At 36.7% G+C, this 21,589-nt stretch overlaps 1 protein-coding gene across 3 annotated transcripts in view; it reads left to right on the plus strand.

The window, feature by feature from the left end:
* The window catches only part of GTDC1 (glycosyltransferase like domain containing 1), a 476,816-nt gene that overhangs the window by 380,930 nt on the left and 74,297 nt on the right, over window positions 1–21,589 (plus strand). The gene's annotated exons all lie outside the window — the stretch shown is intronic.

The raw sequence follows: 21,589 nt of genomic DNA on the forward strand, positions 1-21,589 counted from the left end.
GCATAAAATTTGGCTTATGTGTCAAAAAGTTACAGGAGAGGATCTTGGACTTTATAAGAACCCTGTGCTTGGGATCTTCCGGGATCTGGCTCAATCTGTCTGTCGGGTCTGTCTGCCTCTCTTTGTCATGCTCTCTGTTGTAAGGCTCTCCTCCGGATTATTTTCTGTCTCTAGAAGGCTATCTCAATCTGGTGGGAAACATGACTCATTGGATTTCACATGATCGTTACAGCCTGAGAAGAGAGAGGTGGCCCTATCTAGCATCCAAGTCAGATCCTGCCACAAAGGGCACTTTTTCCCCCTGCCTGAGTCACTTTCCTACTCTTGTGGGGATGTAGTAGAACCAAGCCAGACATACTTTCTGATGACTGCTCCACTGTTATAGTGGGACTCCTTCAATCCATGTCACAAGAAAGTTTCCACTTATTGGGCAGAAGAACAAGTTATAATATAGGTGACTTTGAATCTCTAAACAAATGTCCTCTCAATTATTTACATCGCTATTCCTGTATGGGGCTGAATTTTTACTTAAATTTAGGTATCTAATTGTCGCTTCAATCAGAGGTTTATCATCCAAGTAGTTTTGAAATGAAAATTATTGGATATGCAGAAAGGCATAGAAATAAAGCCACAAGACAAAGTTAGAATGAGTGAAACTAATATTTGTCACTGGAGAAATCTTAGACTTGCACTTAAATGTCACCTGGAAACATTCAACTCTTTTGCAGATCCCCTATGATGGAAAAATACCCAGCAGCAGATAAACTTGTGTTTCTTTTTATTTTTAAGACACACTCAAAAGAATTGCCTGTCACATGCTAGGTAGTACATTGACATTAGAAAGAGATTGTGGAATTTCCAAGCCAGAAATTTCTATGCATTGTGAGAGATTATCATCTAGGTGTCAAGTACCTGTCAAAAATTACTCGTTGAAATCTTGGCAAAGATGTGGAGAAAAGGGAACCCTCCTCGTTGTTGAAGGGCATGTTAAGTAGGTATAGCCACTATAGAAAACACTATGGAGTCTCTTCAAAAAATTAAGAACAGAGTTCCCATCATGGCTCAGTGGTTAATGAATCTGACTAGGAACTATGAGGTTGTAGGTTCTATTCCTGGCCTCACTCAGTGGGTTAAGGATCTGGCGTTGCTGTGAGCTGTGGTGTAGGTTGCAGGCGTGGCTGGATCCTGAGTTGCTGTGGCTCTGGCATAGCCTGGTGGCTACAGATCTAATTAGACCCTTAGCCTGGGAACCTCCATGTGCTGTGGGCGCGGCCCTAGGAAAGACAAAAAAAAAAAAAAATTAAGAACGGAACTGCCATATAATCCAGCTATCTCCCTTCTTTACAAAAAAAAAAAAAAAAAAAAACTAGTTCAAAGAGATACATGCACCCCATGTTCATCATGATATTATTTACAACAGCCAAGATATAGAAACAACCTAAATGCCCATCAATGGAGAATGGATAAAGAAGATATGGTGTGTATACACACACACACACAAACACACACAATGGACTACCACTCAGCCATAAAAAAAAAAAAAAACTTGCCGTTTGTGACAACATGGATGGACCTCAAGGATATGATACTAAATGAAATTATGCTAAGAGTAAGACATGTATGATTTCACTCATATGTGAAATATAAAAATCAAATAAAAAGAAAACAAATGAACAAGCCAAAGGAAAACAAACATGTAGCTTCAGAGAACAGAGTAGTTGTTAGCAGAGGAGAAGGGTTGGGGGGAGGGTGAAATAGGTAAAGAGGATCCACTGTATGGTGACAGACAGAAACTAAATTGGTTGTGGCAGAGCACACTGTAGTGTGTACAGAAGTAGAAATATAGTGCTGTACATATGAAGTTTATATAATGTTATGAACCAGTGTTACCTCAATAAAAAAGAAATTTTAAAATAAATACCTGTAGGAAAAGTTCAAACAAAACAAAATTGCTTGTTGATTTTTATGAGAAGGTTTTAATTTCCAATGATAAATGCATCAGTTTGAGGCAGCAGTCTGAGTTTAACCGAACTGGGAGTGCAAATAGAACCCTGGTCTTCTTTTGTACTCCTAATACTTACACAGGCGTTAGAGAAGTCAAGGTTCTGAGCCCTGGTTATATAAAGGACTGGGGTGGAATGAGGTGTGTAACTGTTGGTGACCAAAAATGACTCAGAAGATAGTTTGGGCTCTGATTTTAAAGATTTACTTTTACTAAAGAAGAAAGTGGTATTTTTTTTTTAAACGAACACATTTGAATAATCTTTCATAAGTAAAAATACTAAAAATTCAAATATCTGTAGTTCGAATTACTGTAGTTATGGTACATTGAGTTATTTTTCCCAATCCCTCCATATTTTTCAATTATACGGTATACATGCATGCCCCTTTCCATGTGGCTTTGCAGTGTCTCCTACTAGAGGAGTCAGGGAACTGTCCCCAACTCGTTGAGGTTGGGCTAGGCCATGTGACTTGTTTTGACCAATAGAGTTGGATGGACGTGGCCATGTGCCTTTCCAAGCTGAGGCTTTTTACAGGTATTGCATGTTCCCTCTGCTTGCACTTCTATCATTTACTCTGAATATCCCGGGCAGGGCAGCCACAAATCCAAGGAGCATATGGAGATACACAAAGTAGACCAGAACCCAATACAGCCTGCAGCTTGAAGCCCAGAGCTGGAATCCTGCAATTGAGTTTTCACAAGTGAATTGCAGCAACTCGCAGACCCATGAGGGAGAAATAAACACTTGTTTTAAGTCACTGAATTTTGGAGTGGTTTTTCATGCAGCGTTATTATAGCAATAGCTGACTAATAGAATAGTATTTCTTTCCTCTCCCTACAAGTGTTTTGAAATTGATGATGCATCTAACAATGCATAGCCTTGTAGGATCAAGGAAATTCAGTAATTATACAGGTAATCATTTAATTAGAATTATGAACTGGTACAAAAATGATGCGAAGAACACAAAACACAGAGACCTAATCTAATCTGGGAGTCAGGAAGTGTTTCTCTGAGGATGTGCCATTGAAGCTGAGTCCTGAATTTCAGCCAAGCCAAGTTGGGGGATACGGGGGAGACTCATTCCTAGGAAAGGTAATAGTCTTTGCAAAGCCCCTGAGGCAAGGAAGAGGTCACTGTGTCCAGAGAAGTATCTGGAAAGCAGAGAGGAAACAGAAAAGTGCAAGAGAAGCACAGGTGGAGAGGTTCAGTTTACCAGAGTGTTGTGGGCTGAATTGCGTCTTTCTCAAAATTCATATATTGATGTCCTACATACACCCAGGACCACAGAATGTGAATGATTTGGAGACAGGGCAATAAAGTGGTAATTAAGGTAAAATGAAGCCATTAGAGTGAATCCTGAGCTAATGTCCTTAAGAAGAGGCGATTAGGACATAGACACATATTTCAATGTTTAATTTTTCTCTTCTAACATTTAATAATTTAACATTTATTTATTCTACAGTCCCTCTCTTTTTTTAACTATAGTTCTATTACCTAAAATATCTTGGGGTTTAATTCTGCTGTGTTTACTCTTTCCCTTGGCTCTAAAGGTGGATGTTACCTTGGATGTGCTGTAATTTCGAAAGGCGAGCTCATTTTTGATACGCTTTAGCTGGAGGCATCATGTATGGCCTGTGATGAAGTTTTATCACACAAGATTTTTCTCTCAATTTGCTTCTGCTGGGAATACATTGAATCTCAATATAGAATGTTCAGGGCTGTGTGGTTTGACATGAAGCTCGTATGACGTGCATGTTTATGATTACAATTTCTCTGCAAAGTCTTATTTTCTACCCTGTACCCAGACCTCTTATTTTCTACCTGCTTACTTATTTCCTCTTTGTGCTAGTGTGAAGGTTATTTCTCATCTACCATGTCACTGAAGGAGAAGCCCTTAAATAATCCTGGATTTATGTTAAGAGGTTCAGTTTCAGTTCCCCACCTCCCTGCAGAATTGCCAAGGCCTTGTCTTCTGTGTCTTTCTGGGTATGACAGTGAAAGCTTCTAGGTTTCTGAGACGTAGCTACCACCCTAGCCTTCCCCTCCGCCAGCCCCAGCTCCTACAACCTGCCTTGTTAGTTCATGTGATTACCTCTTGGGCTCTCAGTTCCTTCTTTCTTTTGGACCCTGGTAATTTCTCTTACTTTCCTGCAAACTCAGCTCTGGAGTGAAGAAGCTAATGAAGATGTTACATGGAAAAACTTGACTGCCACTCTGTTCCCTTCACTAATAATTCAGTTCTAAAGCCGTTAGGCAAAGCAGGACAAGGTAGGAGATTTTTAGGGTCCGAGGAGGATGAGAGAATGTCCAGTGAAGGATGGTAGGCAAACTAGCCCGAGGAATCAGCCTGAACAACGTGAGAAGGTCTCCTCACAGAGGACTCAGCACCTGGGCAGGGATAGGACAGCATCTCTGCGTGGGAGGGGTTCAGAGCAGGGATGGGGGACCGGATGCGTAAAGTAGGCTGATTGCATAAGTACATATCTGGAGAATTTTGGAAACTTGTCTTCTCATATTACGGAAGGGATTATGAATGTGAAAAGAGAGAAAACTGCATTCAACGTGTGATTGGATGTGTAAGCATGAACTCATGGTGTTCAGTATCTACAGACAGATGTAAATTAGATATAGATAGATTTCAATTTTTATAGGTAGGAATAAATTCCAATGTAAATATATGGTACACATATACATATACCTCTTGGCTCTGCCTTCTGATAGGGCCTGCAGGCAGAAACACTCCAACAGTGAATATTCACAGCACCCAAGTATCGGCTTCTCAATACCATTTTCCAGTTTTAAAAGTGGGGGACATTTTAGAGAAATTGCTGATTCTGAGGCAGGGGCAAAGAAAAGGGATTTTAGAGAAATGGCTGATTCTGGGGCAGAAGGAGGAAAAAATACAAGAAAAACCTGGAACTTCTATGGTAAACCAAAGAAGTGTTTTAAAAATGATGGGGACATATCAAAAGGACCTAGAAGACAACTTAAATGGCCTCTTACTGGCCACATTAGACATAATTTGAGTATCAAAGTTGATACTGATAGTAAAGTGATAGTAACTCAGAGAATTTACAATATGAAGTAATTAGGAGCCAAGAGACCTTACTGACATAGATGAATGAATGAATGAATGAACGAACGAATTTAAAGTTCGATAAGGAACAGGATATTTACATGGTTTCAAAGTAACTCCCCACAAAGGGGGAAATAACTTTATGGTAGAAAAGCCTGGAAGACATCAGTTTTATCAAGTGTTCAAAGTGAACATCAATACTGAAACCATGCATGACCTGCTCTGATGCTTTGAGAGGAACACAGCATCACTCTATGACTCTGAGACCACAATCTAATCATGAGGAAACTTCAGCCGAACTTAAACCGAAGGAAATTCTGCAGAGTAATTGGACTCATCTTCAAGAGCATCAGAGTCGTGAAAGTCAAGCATATACTGAAAAATATTCCAGACTGAAGGAGACTAAAGAGATGTGACAGCTAAAAGCAGTATGTGATTCTAAACTGGATACTTTGTTACAAATAAAATATTATTTTATCAATTGGTGAGACTGGAATGTGGTCTATGGACCAAAGGGCAGGAGTGTATCAAAATGCATTTCCTGGTTTTGTTAGTCATGTTGCAGTAAGTAGGAGGACACTCTTATTTGTAGAAAACACACATTAAAGTGTTTAAAGCTAATAGACCATCTGGTCAGCAGTTTACAAGTATTCAGGCAAAATGAGCTATTTGTACTGTATGTCTAGCTTCTTTTGCTAGGAAAATTTTTTTGATTATTTCAAAATTTAAAGAAAGCAACCAATAGCGAAATTAAAAATGTGAGATGCAGCTTAAGTAGTACTTAGAGGTAAATGTACAGCTTTCAAATCCCTTAGTGAATGTCAGCACTAGTCCATGATGGCTCCCATACTAGTATGCTTTTTGTTTGTAAACTATTCTGAAAATAGTCCCCATAGTATCCTGATGACTCTTTTCTAAGTTATTGGATGGATGGATGGACGGATGGATGGATGGATGGATGGGTAGATGAGTATATAATAAAGGGTGATTCCTAAATTACATTAGTCTAAAAGCTACTGTGTATTTATACTATTTCATGCTACTAAGAATGCCACCTAGAGAACAGACAAATTAACCTCATTCACACATTCCCATAATGGCACTGCTTTCAAGATCCACAGCAACTAAGCATGGGAGAATAGTTCTATTATCATTTTCATCTGCAGCTGAAAGAGCTTCAAAGTCACTAGATAAAGCAAGTGGCCTTTGCAAGACAGTATGTTAGAAAAAAATATCATTGGAATTTACAGATGCTAAAAAGTACTTTAAGAAATAGACGTTTCTTCATGTTTGCTTGTTTACTGAAGACAAATAAAAGGCATTTGAATTATTTTCTGCCCTGTTTGGAATCTTCTCTTTTTATCTTTGACTGACCAGGTTTTTATTTGTATATTTAGAGAGATCTTTCTGGAAGCAAATTTATAATTCTAAAGCAGTGTACAAATGTACACTCACACAGCATAACCAAACCTCAACTTTATGCAAATTTTCCCCTTATCTTAGATTCTGCAGTTCTTAAAGGAAAATGTGGATGCAGTGGTGTGTCACAACTGCTATTAGAGAAGTCCAAGGGAAAAGCGTACAACATGATGATCAACCTTGGCAGTCTCCACATTCTGTGTGATTATATTGTAATACTGTTTGATGCAATGATATGTTTGATCAGTTTCAAGAGATGAGTATCACCTCACTTCAAACAATATGATACAGTCTCATTGTATGGAATTATGGCTGCTGTCAATCAGCATATGGCATAACCCTTAAAGTGCCATCTTTGGGGAATGTCATAAAAATGATTGCAACACTTGCATTAATTAGTAAGTTTTTTGCACTAAAACCAAGCAAAACCTGTTAAGACAATTTATCTGCTATATCTCTGTTCATTTTTGTTATCGAAGAAACATATATATAACCCATCTATGCAAACACTCAGCTGATTAGCTGAACTTACTAGAACAGCCATGCTAATAAAAATGCTGGCATGGGTATGAGCCCCACCCCCACCCCCAGTAAGCTGCATTTTTCTCTGTTTCGTTTGATCATCCTCAATATTCCCTTATCTTGAACTAACTATCCTAACAAAGTGAATGGTAGCTGTAAAGTAAGGGTAAACATTAAATTATCATAGGTCTGTGGTCTTGATAAGATAAACTCAAAATTTAAGCCTGACCAATGACAAAAAAAAAAAAAAATGGCATGTGGGTATGTTTCGATGTAATAAATACAGATTCAGAGTCTTTGAATGTCATTAATTTCACTTTGTCAATGTTAATTGTTACATGCAACATTTTGAGGGCATACGAACTATAATCTTTCTTTTCATTAGTTATGAAACATTTTCCCTCCTGGTTGAGATTGTGTTTCTCTGTTATCAATTATTTTGCCATTGTTACCCAGTTATACCTATTATTTCAAGTTTTCCCAATGATACATATTTTGAGAAGTAACAGGTTTAACATGGCACAGACTGATTTGACCTGAGACTTAACAATTTCCCAAGGTGGCCACTACCTCCAGATTCAACTGCATTTGTTGACAGTGTATATATATACTGAGGTATTGGGAGCATTTTCCCTAGGGATTCCTCTCCCACCATTTCCCCCAGCAACCACCTTTCTACTTTCCCCCAGTGTCCTCTACTCTCATTATCAACTCAGCCATCCCCTGCTATGGTAGGCAGCCTTCTAAGATGGCTCCCAGTGACCCCTGCCTCCCAGTATTCACTAACTTAGGGAGTCCTCTCCCCTTGACTATGGGATGAACTTAGTGACTTGCTTTTAAAGAGTAGAATGTGGACAGTCATTGGATGTCACTTTCACAATTAGGTTACAAAAGACCATGACTTTTGTCTAGCTAGCAGGGTCTCTCTCTTGCTGGCTTTGATGAATCAAGTTTCCCTGGTGGAGAGACCCATGTGCCCAGGAACTGAGGGCAGCCTATGGCCAGCAAGACACTGAGACTCAATCCAATAGACCACAAGGAACTGAATCTAGGCAACTGCTAACGTGAGCTTGGAAGCAGATCCTGCCTCAGTTGAACCATAATGTGACTGTGGCACCCTTTGACTTCTAGATGAGAGACCCTGAAGCTGGGGGTCCTTGCTAGGCTGTGCCTAGATTCTAAATCCACAGAAACTGTGAGATAGTGAATATGTCTGGTTTTAAGCCACTAAATTTGGGGGTTATTTCTTATATAGCAATAGACAAAAACCACAACTACTGTCTCTTAGTGAACATGCTCAGCAGCTCACTGCAGCTCCTTCGTAGCGTAGTAAAATAGTGCAGTGGGGCTGGAGCTCTTCACACTTATACCTTTGAAATATAGAATTGGAGTTCCCATTGTGGCTCAGTGGATTAAGAACCCAACACTGTCTCTATGAGGATGTGATTTCCATCCCTGACCTGGCTCAGTGGGTTAAGGATCTGATGTTGCCACAAGCTGTGGTATAGGTCACAAATGCGGCTTGGATCTGATGTTGCCACGGCTGTGGCATAGCCCTCAGCTGCAGCTCCAATTTGACCCCTAGCCTGGGAACTTCCATAGACCATAGGTGTGGCTGTAAAAAAAAAAAAAGCAAATATACAAAAACAAACTAAAATATAGATTGTATACTCACTGGCAGGCTATGCCGAATTACTGACCAAGTCCACAAAGAAACAGGTGAATTCTCTAAGACCTTTCTACAAAGATTTTACACTATTCATGGGCAAGAAATATCTCAAGTTTACTCCTTGGGATAGGATTGTAGGACTTTGAAGTATAAAGGTGCCATTTGTTTTTTCCAAGGCAAGGTTTGGTACATACACTTACTAGGACTATGAACACATAAAATGGCTTTTATTTGTGTCCTGAGTTGTATATTCTTAGACACATCTCTCTTGTTTCATAGATTTTTTTCACACCACCATATTGTGCCAGCAACTTCTTGAGTTCTAGACTTTGTAGTAGAATTGTAAACAATCCCACTAGAGCCTTCAAAAATATAGAAGTAGGTTGTCTTATTACCAGTAGCTGACATGATTTGAAGAGTTCTTCCTGCAACGGGGTTATATAATTTGTGAATTATTTTGCTATTTACTCAGTTTCCATGTTAATAGAGGGGTACCATGTTGAAAAAATTTAGTCAATAATCAACCACATTTTATTTTGAGATTTCTCTCTCTCTCTCTCTCTTACACACACACACACACACACACACACACACACAATATCTCCTAAGTATGTTTAACCTAATAGTAAGATCTTGTTTCTTTGTCTACTGCTGGTACAAAGAGAAGACAGCTGAGTAGGAGAACGCAGTAAATTTAGTACTGAATATATTTCATGGGTGGGCCATGTGTGATTTATCAAGAACTGATTTATTTTAAAGGTCCTTAAGTCATCTAGTATTAAAAAAAAAAAATGGAAAAAACAGTAACAACGACAAAAGAGACTGTTTTCCTTATTAAATTAACAAAGATTTTAAAAACGAATTATATCCAGGTTTGGTTATAGAGAAAATGACTTATACACAGTTGGTGGGAGTGTAAATTGGCATAACCTTTTTTTATAGAATAATTTAACAACATACTTTAACATTTTAAATCCATTTCATGTCTAGGAATTTATGCCAAGAAAATAAATCTGAACTTGCAAAGATGTTAAAAGATGTTTATTGAAACACTGTTTATAAGAATAAAAAATTGACTGTAACCTAAATATCTGTCAATAGAGTTAAAGACATGATGAAATATTAAAAATACAGGCTATCATATCCAGTTAAAGGGAAACACTTGTATTATGGAAAGGTATCAGCAATATATTATTAAATTTTTTAAGTTATTGAAATATATATGCTATATTTCCAATTTTGTTTAAAAAGATATCAACTCTGTACCTGATATATATATAATGGATTAGTTTTAATTTTAAAATATACCAAATGGATTAGTATTAATTTTAAAATATACCAAACCATGGTTTTCTCTAATAGAGGAATTATTGTGAGGTGTTTGAGTATTTTCCAGTGAGCTTATAATACTTATTCATCAGAAAAGACAGCTATTTTTATTTTGAAAAAATTCTAGATATTAATTTTTGTTTTCTCTGTTTTGGGCACTGCAAAAAATCAACACATAATCATCTGTTCTTTTTGTCCAAGATAAGCTAGTTCACCTGGTTTTCATTCCTCAGCTCACCAACATTTATTAAGCACCTACCATATATCCTGTGATAGTCACTGAAGAAACAATAATAAACCAGACAGTCTCTGATGCTAATGAAAAAGACACATGAAATTTCACACGAGATAAAGTGTGTAAATGCTCTATTAGAGCAGATGTAAGATAAGGTGGGAGTCACAGAGGAGGGAGTGATCAATTTAAAAATTATGGAACAATTCATGAATTGTGTGTCATTTCTGCAGGTATTTCATCCACTACAAAATCATAAATGTTTTGAGACTAATTCTATAACATACACTTTGAAAATAATCTCCAGAAAAGACAAATAAAATAAAATAAAATAAAATAATCTCTATAGTTTCCAGAATCTTGATGATGTTATGCCAAATGTTCAAAGAATACCTTTATGTTCAAGTTACTCATTTGCTAGAGCAGTGGATTTTGAATTTTTGGAGTTCAAGACTAGAGTGCAAATACAAGAATATGCACTGGCACTTTGAAATGGATTTAAAAATTCAAAGCACTCCACAAGTAAGCAATAACTTCAGGCAAAGCAAGGTCTTAGGGTGTCTTTGAAAGTATCCAGAATATCAAGATAAGCTAGTTCACATAGTTCTCTCTGAACATAGAGCCAGTGTTTGAGTAGACTGTTTATATTCTGAAAACACCTCAGAGGTTAACTATATTTGTATGAACATATGTGTAATCCATACGGAATATATACATAAATACATTCACATAAGCATATTTGGGAACCAAAGATTTAGTAACCATGCCCCCCCCTTCATTATTGATTTGAAGTTTTCTTTATTTATCACAAAGGGCTAACTTGTAAGTAGAGTGTGTACTTGAGTGAACATTCCATCAGGACAGTCCAATAGAAGATTTTTGTGGGATGTTGTTGACTGAGCAAAAAATTTCCATCAAAATATTAACTGATGAGTTCAGTTAATAAAAGTGTGTGACTCGCCAAGAAATGGATTAGTATTAATTTAAAAAATCATATTATAATTAATGCACTCATTAATGACCTACCAATCAATATCCATTGGAGGTTTATGATTTTAAGGAAGATGGGCAATTAACAGTTTGACACCATGAAGAAGAGATAACCAACTGAGGGATGGGTCCCCATCAAGTTTAATTTGCATTTGTTTTAAAAGCATTTCCTTGAGGAGTGAGTTTAAATGTACACCCCTCTTTCTCCTTTGAGAAAATGAATATATATAAGTTGTTTAGAAAGCATATCTGGAGTTCCTGTTGTGGCTCAGGGGAAGAGAATCTGACTATCATCCATGAGGACGTAGGTTCGATCCCTGGCCTCGCTCAGTGGGTTAAGGATCCAGCGTTGCTGTGGCTGTGGTGTAGACCAGCAGCTACAGCTCTGATTCAACCCCTAGCCAGGGAACCTCCATATGCTTGGGTGCGGTCCTAAAAAGACAAGAACGGAAAGAAAGAAAGAAGTCAAGCAAGCAAGCTAGCAAGCAAGTAAGCATATCTGAACTACAAAGAATGAAGCCTGGCATGTGTCAAAGAAATGAGCACATCTTCTAAATGGGCTCCATGGTATGGCATAAGTTCTGTTCTCCTGCACAGTAATATAACTGGATTGTTCATTAAATTAAGCGAATTTGTATGTCGGCTTTCTCTTAATGAAATCAGTTTTGATATACTCTTTGTCAATGCTGTTACAGCTTCGGTCTAAGGGTTCTTTGTATTAACTTTTTAAAGTTACATCACAAAGAGGTTTTAAGATTTCCCAACAGGCTTTTATTTAACCAAAGCTTTTGATCTCAAACCTGCTGGGGACTAGTGAAATCCATACTGATTCTCTAGAAACTTCTCGCTATTGGAATTTGAAAAGACCCACCTGAAGGATTGAACTCCCAGTATGGTTTCAGCCCCCCTTCAGATCCCTCTATTCAAACAGGCGGCAAGGGGGTCTCATGCACCCTTTGTGATCGGCTGAACAGCCTAAGGTGTCCTTTGCATAAGTTGTAGTCCTAAGGAAATAAAAATCAGGAGGACACAGACCTATATTCCTTCTTTCCTGCAATCTTCAGTTAAAGGCGGATTGCAGGGGGCCTGCTTAACATCTTTTGCCACCTAAATACCTTTTGGACATGGGAACTCAATAAAAGAACTTTCATTGCATCCATTACCCTACTGCGGTGCATAACAAATTAGATTTAAAAGGCTACTTTTTTCCCCCTTACAGCTATTTCCATCATTTTCTTTAAAATTTCAATTTAGTGTCTAGTGCCAGCGTATTCTATAATATACTTTAAAAGTCTATAATACCAATTACGCCAACTGAACACTCTTTCCAAAGAACTAGGCTTGTATTATTATAGACAAATTGTAGTTTAAAATTAAGATAAGGTAGAAAATTAATATGTTTAAAACATGTTAAATATAAAACTATATAAAACAAATATTGTTTTCAGACAACTTTTTAAAATATAACATCCATTAATTTTTTATTTGGACACCAATTCTTTCTTTTAGAAAAAAATTTTCATTTGAGGTTGAAAAACGTCAATGTCACATATTAATTAATCTATTTTGCAAAAGGGTGAAATAAAATTCTCCATGATCATATTTAAATATTTTTATGCATTTTATTTTAAAACTCCATTGTGCAGAGTTTTTATGATATGTAAACAATATGGAACATGGAAAGTAAATACAGTTTTGTCTAGAACATAGTATTTGCGGCTGGGTATAATAAGAATGGACCACTGTTCCTATATAAATATTTGTCCTTATCCTTCTATTCATGTGATGTCAAATCTCCTCATTATTAAATTTTTTTTAACTCTCTCTTGATAAGTAGAGATGGATATTACTGTCATGGCATCAGATGTTATTATCCCTGACAAAGCCCCAAATTAGCTATACACCAAAGAACTAGAAAGAAATCTATAAGTATTTCCAGAAGCTGTAAAATATTTGCTATTCAGTGCTTGCTGCTTGAGGGCATAATTTCTTGTACAACACATGTATCATCTATTACTAGATATTAGAGCCACTTGCTATTGGGATGATTTTTGTTCTCTTTGGGCTCTGGTGTAACTACAGAATACTGGCCTGGAACCACTTCAGTTCTGAATATATGGTAGTGTGGTCAGGCTGCGTTCAGTCTGGGTTTCAGAGACACAATTACCATACCTGTAGAATATGACCTAACTGTTCCATGGCTCAGCTTCATAAACATTTGTTACACATCTGATTGGTAGATATTTATGAGTAGCTGCCTGATGGAACATTACTTTCTACGGTAAATAGTAACCGATTACAGGAAAACAATGAATTCTTTCTCTGGAGAAGGAGGGGCTCAAGGACTTACAGAGCTGTGAGAACCATGGGAATTATGGAAGAAAGTTCTCTGATTTTTATGGATAATATAATACAAGTGTTACTTATGTTGTATTTCAATAATCTGCTCCTTTGTAAAAAAACAAAACAAAACAAAAAAAACACCAAACTATGCATTTTCAGTGCATAGATAAAAGGTTTAATAGAATAATTCTCATGATCTCAAATTTATTCTCATTCACTTTCATTCACAGTGTAAATAGTTATAATTTGGGGAATGATTACTCTGCAATATTTATCATTTAAAAAAATGAATATCACCTGTGAGTAGAAAAGTGTACTTCCAAAACAGAGCCTTTAGAAATACAATATTGTACTGAAAGGAAATGTTCACTGGTGCATGATATGTGAGAATAAAAACTGCAGTCACTCTAAATGTCTATCAACGTGGGATTGCTAATAAGATATCAAACATCTATGGTAGCAGCACTGTCTTGGTTGTGTGCTTTACCCACTGCCAAGGAGTTACTCCCCATCCCACATGGCAACCATTTCAGGGAGGTAGTTAGTGTTAATATCACATTTTACACATTTAGAAAGTGGATTACAGAAAAAACAAGTAACTTGTCAAAAGCTCAGGGTTACTAATAGTGAAATTAGGATTCAAACCCAACCAAGCCATTTGGTTGCAAAGCCACGAACTTAACCCACTAATATTCATATATTTTATATGATACTCATCTAACCCACTACTATATGTGTATTCAAAGAATAAGATAGTTTCAGAGATCATGAAATGGGAACAATCTCTAAGAAATATTAAATTTAATTTGGTAAAAGTTATGCCCATATACATTAGAATATGGAGAGAAAAGTTTGAAGGACTAGTCACCAGGCTGTTTCTATAAAAAATGTCTGCAGTTGCACTTTTATTTTCTGCTGTACGTATTTTTTTAATATTTAGATATTTCACAAATATGTACAATAAAAACAATATAATTCCTTAAATTATCAACCTATAAGTAGGAGAATCAGTAAAAGTAATAAATTATTTTATCAACATATGCAACATTATTTTCAAGGTCTCAAATGCTGGCATTCAATTTGGCCTCTTTTAAAGAAAGCAGAAATAAATTATATCACGTAGAATTTTCATCCTGTGGATGTAACTGTTGCAGTCTGTGTTGGAGGAGAATGCTGTTCTGTGCTAAAGAAGGCTACAAGACCAAGACTTTTTTCCACTTCCAAGTTTTGCAAGTGACTTATAGCTATTGAATAAAGCCCTATTTTATCAGTAGAGTTATGCATATTTTTATTTCACATTTTTTATATCAGAACACAAATATTTACTTTCAAAGGATTCGCAGAACCTTTCTAACATAAAACAATTTCTACTTTTGCATTTATAAACTGCTTCCACGGGTGAACATTGCATCCAGCCAGGTTCCAAGGGGGAAAAAAATCTGTACATTTTATTCTGAAGTTACAAATGATATCTGATACACCACTGTGCTAAACACAGGGTTTGGGCTGGCTCTAGCTGTACTTCTTGCATTTCGGCATTGAGGAAAAAAAAAATTGGTCATGGGTAATGCTTTCAAAAATGTTAATCCCAATTTTTGCTTACGGATATCACATGATTTTAAAAGGCAATAAAGAACAATCTTGGTAATCAAGGGTGAGTCAAGGAAAATGTCTTCTCAGGGAGCCAGTTAGCCAAACAAAAACTTGACCCAACACCAAGCTCCTTTTCAGAATCACAGCTGCCACATCAACCAATGAGACCTGAAATGGAGGCAGCCAGGAAGTCAGGTGCCGAGGCTGGAGAGGCTGTTCCAGACCTATTGGCAGTTGGCCCTTCAGCTGCTGTACAGCCCCAGTATGGGCCCAGGGGGCGTGGATCTGGTTTTGGACCACAGGCGGAAAGTGACGTGAAGTACAACCAGTATTAGCGACAGCAACACTGTCAACTTAGTACTGATAATATATTCATTGGAAGTTGTACTGTTTTGCTCTGCGGGTTCTGTGGGGGAAGGGGTCCCAGGGAGAATGGACATAGCAACTGCAAAAAGCATAACCTACCCTCCGCTCATAGAAACGGGTGACAGAGGCTCAGGTTTCCTGTAACCCCTTGGTTCCTTCAGGTACCATGTCTTATTTACTAAGTAGGATCTTCAAAAAAAAAAAAATATGGAGAGAAGTGACTACAAGGTTTCAAAAAGAAGGTGTGGTTAAAAGGACATGGATACTCAGACTTTAAAAAGAAAATGGATTTTTGAAGTTGGCATGATTAACAGAGAGCTGTCATGTTGCTTTCCTTCAACAGAGAAAATCAAGTGACCCAAGACAGAAAATAAATGACCCTTGCTGTGATTAGCAACTCACTGTGTTTGTTTAGTGTCAGGAATGCTGCTCAGATTCAATAAAAATGTTTAGTCATAGATCACCTCCCCCAAACAAAAGCAAATAAACAAAGGATACATGTGTAAGGCAAGTCATCTTGCAACACCTTTGGAGCTAAGGACGGCTCAGCTTGCACAGAGCAGGCATTTCATAAACATTGAAAACCGAATATGATTTGCTGAGTCTGAGCTTGTCTTTGTAGCCTGTGTCCCTCCCCAGTTGTACAGTCTCCAGAGTCACATTTTTACACTCTCACTTTGGCACTGAGATCCTGTACAAAAACTTTATGAAAAATTTTCTTAATGATCAACACATTAGTCCACTGTTGTGAATGGCTCCTGGTAAGAGACCCTGAACATAGTACATTCTCAATAAATGCTTGTGAACTTTAATGAAAGCCACAAGGAATTTTGAGACATTTTGGGGAGTTTGGATGACATTACACATTCTTAATGGGCGATCTAGAAGGTACAGGACAAATGCAAAGGAAATACAATGAAAATATACTCACATGGACATAACTTTAAAACTTATCATAGACACATGCAAAAACAAGAGGCATTTGTAGAGGCCAGAGGTTAACTTTTCAGCATGGTTCTGATGGAGGAAATGGATAGGATTGATAACAGCTAACATTTATTAAACACTTACTAATGGCCAAGCACAATGTTAACTGCTTTAGCTGTATTGATTCTTTTATCTAATTCTCATTAAAACCTCAAAGTAGATGATATAACTGTTTTCATTTTATAGATATGAAAACTGGGGTTTAAACAAACTTCCCCAGGTTAGTAGGGGGACAAGCCAAACACTATAGCCTGAAAATCTGACTCATTGGCCCCACATAAGGACACATGCTATCATCTGAAAGCTTTTCTTATGTCCCTCCCACCACCACCACCACCACACCACCATGCATCTGTTGAAATTCTAATGCCCTATTAATAGTATAAAGAGAGGGGGGGTCTTTGGTCATAATAGAGGAGGCTTCATGAATGGAATTAGTGTCCACATCAAAGAGATCCCAAGAGAGCTGCCTATCCCCTTCCACATGTGAGGTTGCAGCTGGAAGATGGCTATCTATGAACCAGGAAACACGACTTCACCACAACCTGCCCACCATGGCACACTGACCTTGGATATCCAGCCCCTGGAACTGTGAGAAATAAATTTCTGCTGTATATAAGTTACCCCATCTATGGTACTTTATTACAGCCTCCAAAACAAAGACAACATATGACACCATGGAAGAACGGTAATCTTACAGTCATAAGTCTTGGAGTTTTGGAAATTCATTTAAGAATTAAGAATTGAAATATTCCAAGCGTACCTCTAGAAACCCAGTTAACTTTTTGTCTCCTGAACAACCAGTGTTTGTACTGTTGAGTGTTGCCATCCTTACGCCCTTTTCTGTCCCTGATTATATTTCGCTGCTGTTTCTCATATTCAGTCTCTCCCTAGCTTGTCTTCTAACCACACAATCACAGCTGACTTTGCTCTGTAGTCTCAGCTCACTGCCTTCTTCCTGTGTGGATGCCTCCTGGCCTCTGAACCTCTCTCTTCGCTCTGTGCTTCCCTGCTGCCTCACATACACAAGCCTCTGAGACTGCTTTAGAGGTAGCTGGCATGTGGTTCTGCCCAAGGCAGGGAGCTCTGTGTCCAGGCTATTTCTCAGACCCAGGTCCTGGCAGGAGACAGGAGCCTTAAGGTAAAGGACTGATATCAAATTGAATTATGATGGCCAGGTGTGATAGTTAATGGTAATTGTCAACTTGGCTAGGCTGAGGAACCAAGATTTGGTCAAACACCAGATCAGGTGTTCCTGAGAAAATAAATTTTTTAGATGTGATGAATAGTTAACTTGGTAGACTTTGAGGTTACTCTCCATAATGTGGGTAGTCATCTAATCAGCTGAAAACCTTAAAAGACTGAGGTACCCCTAAGAAGAAATTTGGCCTCCAGGCTGTCTTACAACTCAAATGCAGTGTCAGCTTTTCCTCAGTCTCTAGCCTACTGCCTGCCCAGCAGATTTTGGACTTAATCAGCCCCCACAATCAGTTGCTTTCTGAGTAACCACTGACAAGTGACTGGATTTCCTTAAAACTCAGGGTCTAACTGGACAGGATATTGTGATAATTGTATATGATGGATTATATTGTAAAATTAAATGATAATTAAGTATAATTTTATGTACATAAATTGCCTGACATCTAGTAGATGCTGAATAAAACTTAGTTTTCCAATCCTTTCTCTAGCTAAAATTATACTAAGCCATTATACTTGTTTTTATTTCACTGGAAATGTTAGCTTTAGATATAAAGAAATTTTTCTTATGATTGACTGATATTTCATGTGCCAATTCAAAGCCATCTCATGTTTATTTATTTAAGGTATTCTTAGTCTTGCCACTCATTTCTCAGATCAACTAGTTTAGTTTCAATTCTTATCATCTCTCATTATATCAAATGCAATGTCTTTTCTTATCAGAGGTCACTATCTTTATGAACACACAACCCTGGTCTATTAGTCAGTGTTATCTGTAGAAACAGAACCAAGACAATGTGTATATAGACATAAAGAAAGAGAGATTTATTTAAAATTGTGTTTATGATTTCTATTTACCATGTTTTACTTTGGTTTTTTTTTTCTGTTCTTATTTAGATGAATTGCTTTTTCATTATCATTTTTTATTATTAAATAGGAGTTATAGGTTATATTTCTATTTTTCATTAGTGCACACAAGATTTTTTTAAAGATTTTTATTTTTTCTGTTTATACTTGATTTACAATGTTCTGTTAGTTTCTGCTCTATAGCAAACTGACCCAGTCATACATACATATATAAATTTTCTCTCACATTATCCTCCATCATGTTCCATCACAAGTGACTAGATCTAATTTTCAAAACATTACACTCTTCTACCATTAAAATACTATTTTACTTCCCTTTTTTATCTCCTAAACTAAGTCATTATACTTTATCTCAATATTTACTCAGAGTTACACTCATATTTACCAGTTTCACCATTTTTGTGCCTCTCCTTTCTTCTAATTCAATGTTCTTCCTACTGCTAGTACACCCTTTGTTGGTTCTTTCAGTAGGAAATCTGAGGATAGTAAACGTTATCAGTTTTTGTTTTTTAATTTAATAATTAATTAATTAATTAATTAATTTTATTTTTTGTCTTTTTAGGGCCACACCCACGGCATATGGAGGTTCCCAGGCTAGGGGTCTAATCAGAGCTGTAGCTGCCGGCCTACACCAGAGCCACCATTTTTACTTTTTTTAAATCCTGAATCTTTTCATCACATTCTTAAACTTTAATTATAATTGATGTGGGTATAAAATTCTAAGTTGACAGTTGTTTTTTCCTATAGCATTTTAATGATATTATTCAATTTCTTGATGACTCTTTTTATTGATGAAAACTCTGCTTTAGTCTAATTGCTGTTCTTTATATATTCTGAGTTTTCTTTCAAGTTGCCTTTAATAGTCATGGGTTTTTAACTTTATTATTATTTATTTTCACTATGATGTGTCCAGGTATGGATTTATTTTCATTTATTTCATGCCTCTATAACTCCTATTAGATATATGTTTGGCAAACTCATTCTTTATGTCCTTTAGCATTAAAAAAATTGCATTTGGTCTTCTTTCTACTAATTGGAGATAATTTTCTTAATTCAGGCATGAGTTCTTTAGCCACTGAATAGCTCATCCATTGAGGAGTTTCATTTTAATGAATGAATTTCTCATTTCTACAAATTTAATTTGGTTATTTTTCAAATTTGCCTTTCCTTTGTTTTTATTATGTTCTGTTCTTATAGTTAGCCCTTCTTTTCTCTTTCATTATTTTAAACATCCATATTTTTATTGTTCTTCAGATTACTAGATTAGGGTATTAAGAATACTAATCTCTCTGTATGTTGTGTCTCCTGAATCTCTTTTATGGAAAATTGTTTTCTTGTGGGGCTTCTCACTCCTGTATTGTGAAATTTTCTTCAGTTGTAGGATTCTTGGGCACCCCAGGCAGTGGCAGTGTCCCTAAATGAAGGTTTGGGGTTTCTTTTGCTCAGATTCATTTCCCTTTTTTCTACATTAGATTCTTTCTTTGAGATTTTCAAACAATATGAATACACACTCTGCACTTACATAATGTACATCTTTGGGAGTTTAATATTTGCTGAGGTTGTTTTCATTCTTTGTAACAAGCAAGGAAAAAAAATGTCCTTGTTACTTACCTAAAACAGAATCTCCCACAGTTACCATGCTGTTAGTCATGTACTTCCTACTCTGACCACAAAGCTCTTCTTTATTTCTGAAACAGAGAATTTTACTCTTTCTTTCAAGCTCAACTATGTTATAAAAATATATATGTATATATATGTTATAGTACAGCTAGCATTTCTACAAGTTAGCAGAGAAAGAGTTTCTTGTGTTACCTTAGCTTTCCATGTTTTGAGAAATAAGAATCTCATTATTACTATTATTAACTTGATTAAAACACTATTAATCAAAAGACTACTACCATTATTACTATTCTTGTGCATGGCACTGCCATGTAAGAACAAAAATCCTCAACTACTCTGGGTTGCAACTTTTTCATATTGTTTTTACATGACTGGTTTCCATGTTTTAGATTATGCTTATAGCATAGAGACACACACAAAAAAATTGTACATATTGACATCAGACAGACACTGTTTTAAATTAATTTAGGCAAAATAATATCAAAATTTTACAGATTTCTTGGATATTATTTTTTTCTCCATTCCTTTGAGATCACTATTTTAATTTTAACAACCTCCTCCCTTCTTTACCCGCATTATAGCTCAAAAAGGGGAAGATGGTAAAGAATCTTTGGGAAATAAAAAGAAAACATAGTAATAAATTGGAAGAAAGGAAGGGAAAAAAAGAGAGTAAATTTTCAAGAGTGAAGAAAGTAAGATGATGGTATCCCAATGAATAGGAGTTAAAAAAAAAAAAAGCTATGAGTCAGAGTTCCCATACTGGTTTATCAGGTTAAGAACCCAACTAGTATCCATGAGGATGCAGGTTTGATCACTAGCCTCATTCAGTGGGTTAAGGATCTGGTGTTGCCATGAGCTGTGGTGTAGTGAGCTGTAGTGTAGGTAGCAGAAGCAGCTGGGATTGGTGTTACTGTGGCTGTGGTGTAGGCTGACATCTACAGTTCCGATTCAACCCCTAGTATGGGAACTTCCATACACCATAGGTGCAGCCCCAAAAAGAAAAAGAAAAACAATGCTATGAGCTATAAGTCATAATGTATAGCACAGGGAACTCTACTCAATATCTTTAATAACATATAATGGAAGAGACTGTTAAAAAAGAATATATATGTATATACACACACATATATATGTACACATACATATACACACATATATATATCTGAATCACTTGACACCTGAGACTAACACAACATTGTAAATTAATGGTATTTCAATAAAAATATTTTTCAAAACCAAAAAAAAGACGCCCAAAGGAAAGAGGAAAGGAGTGAGGGGTTTGGTGCTATAACAGAGAAAGCACACAGCATTGTGGGTGATGACGAGAAGGAAAAAACAATTCCCATTTGTGTCTACTGTGTGCTGGACAGAACACT

This window comes from Sus scrofa, chromosome 15, assembly GCF_000003025.6.
Source record: "Sus scrofa isolate TJ Tabasco breed Duroc chromosome 15, Sscrofa11.1, whole genome shotgun sequence".
NCBI classification, from domain to species: domain Eukaryota; kingdom Metazoa; phylum Chordata; class Mammalia; order Artiodactyla; family Suidae; genus Sus; species Sus scrofa.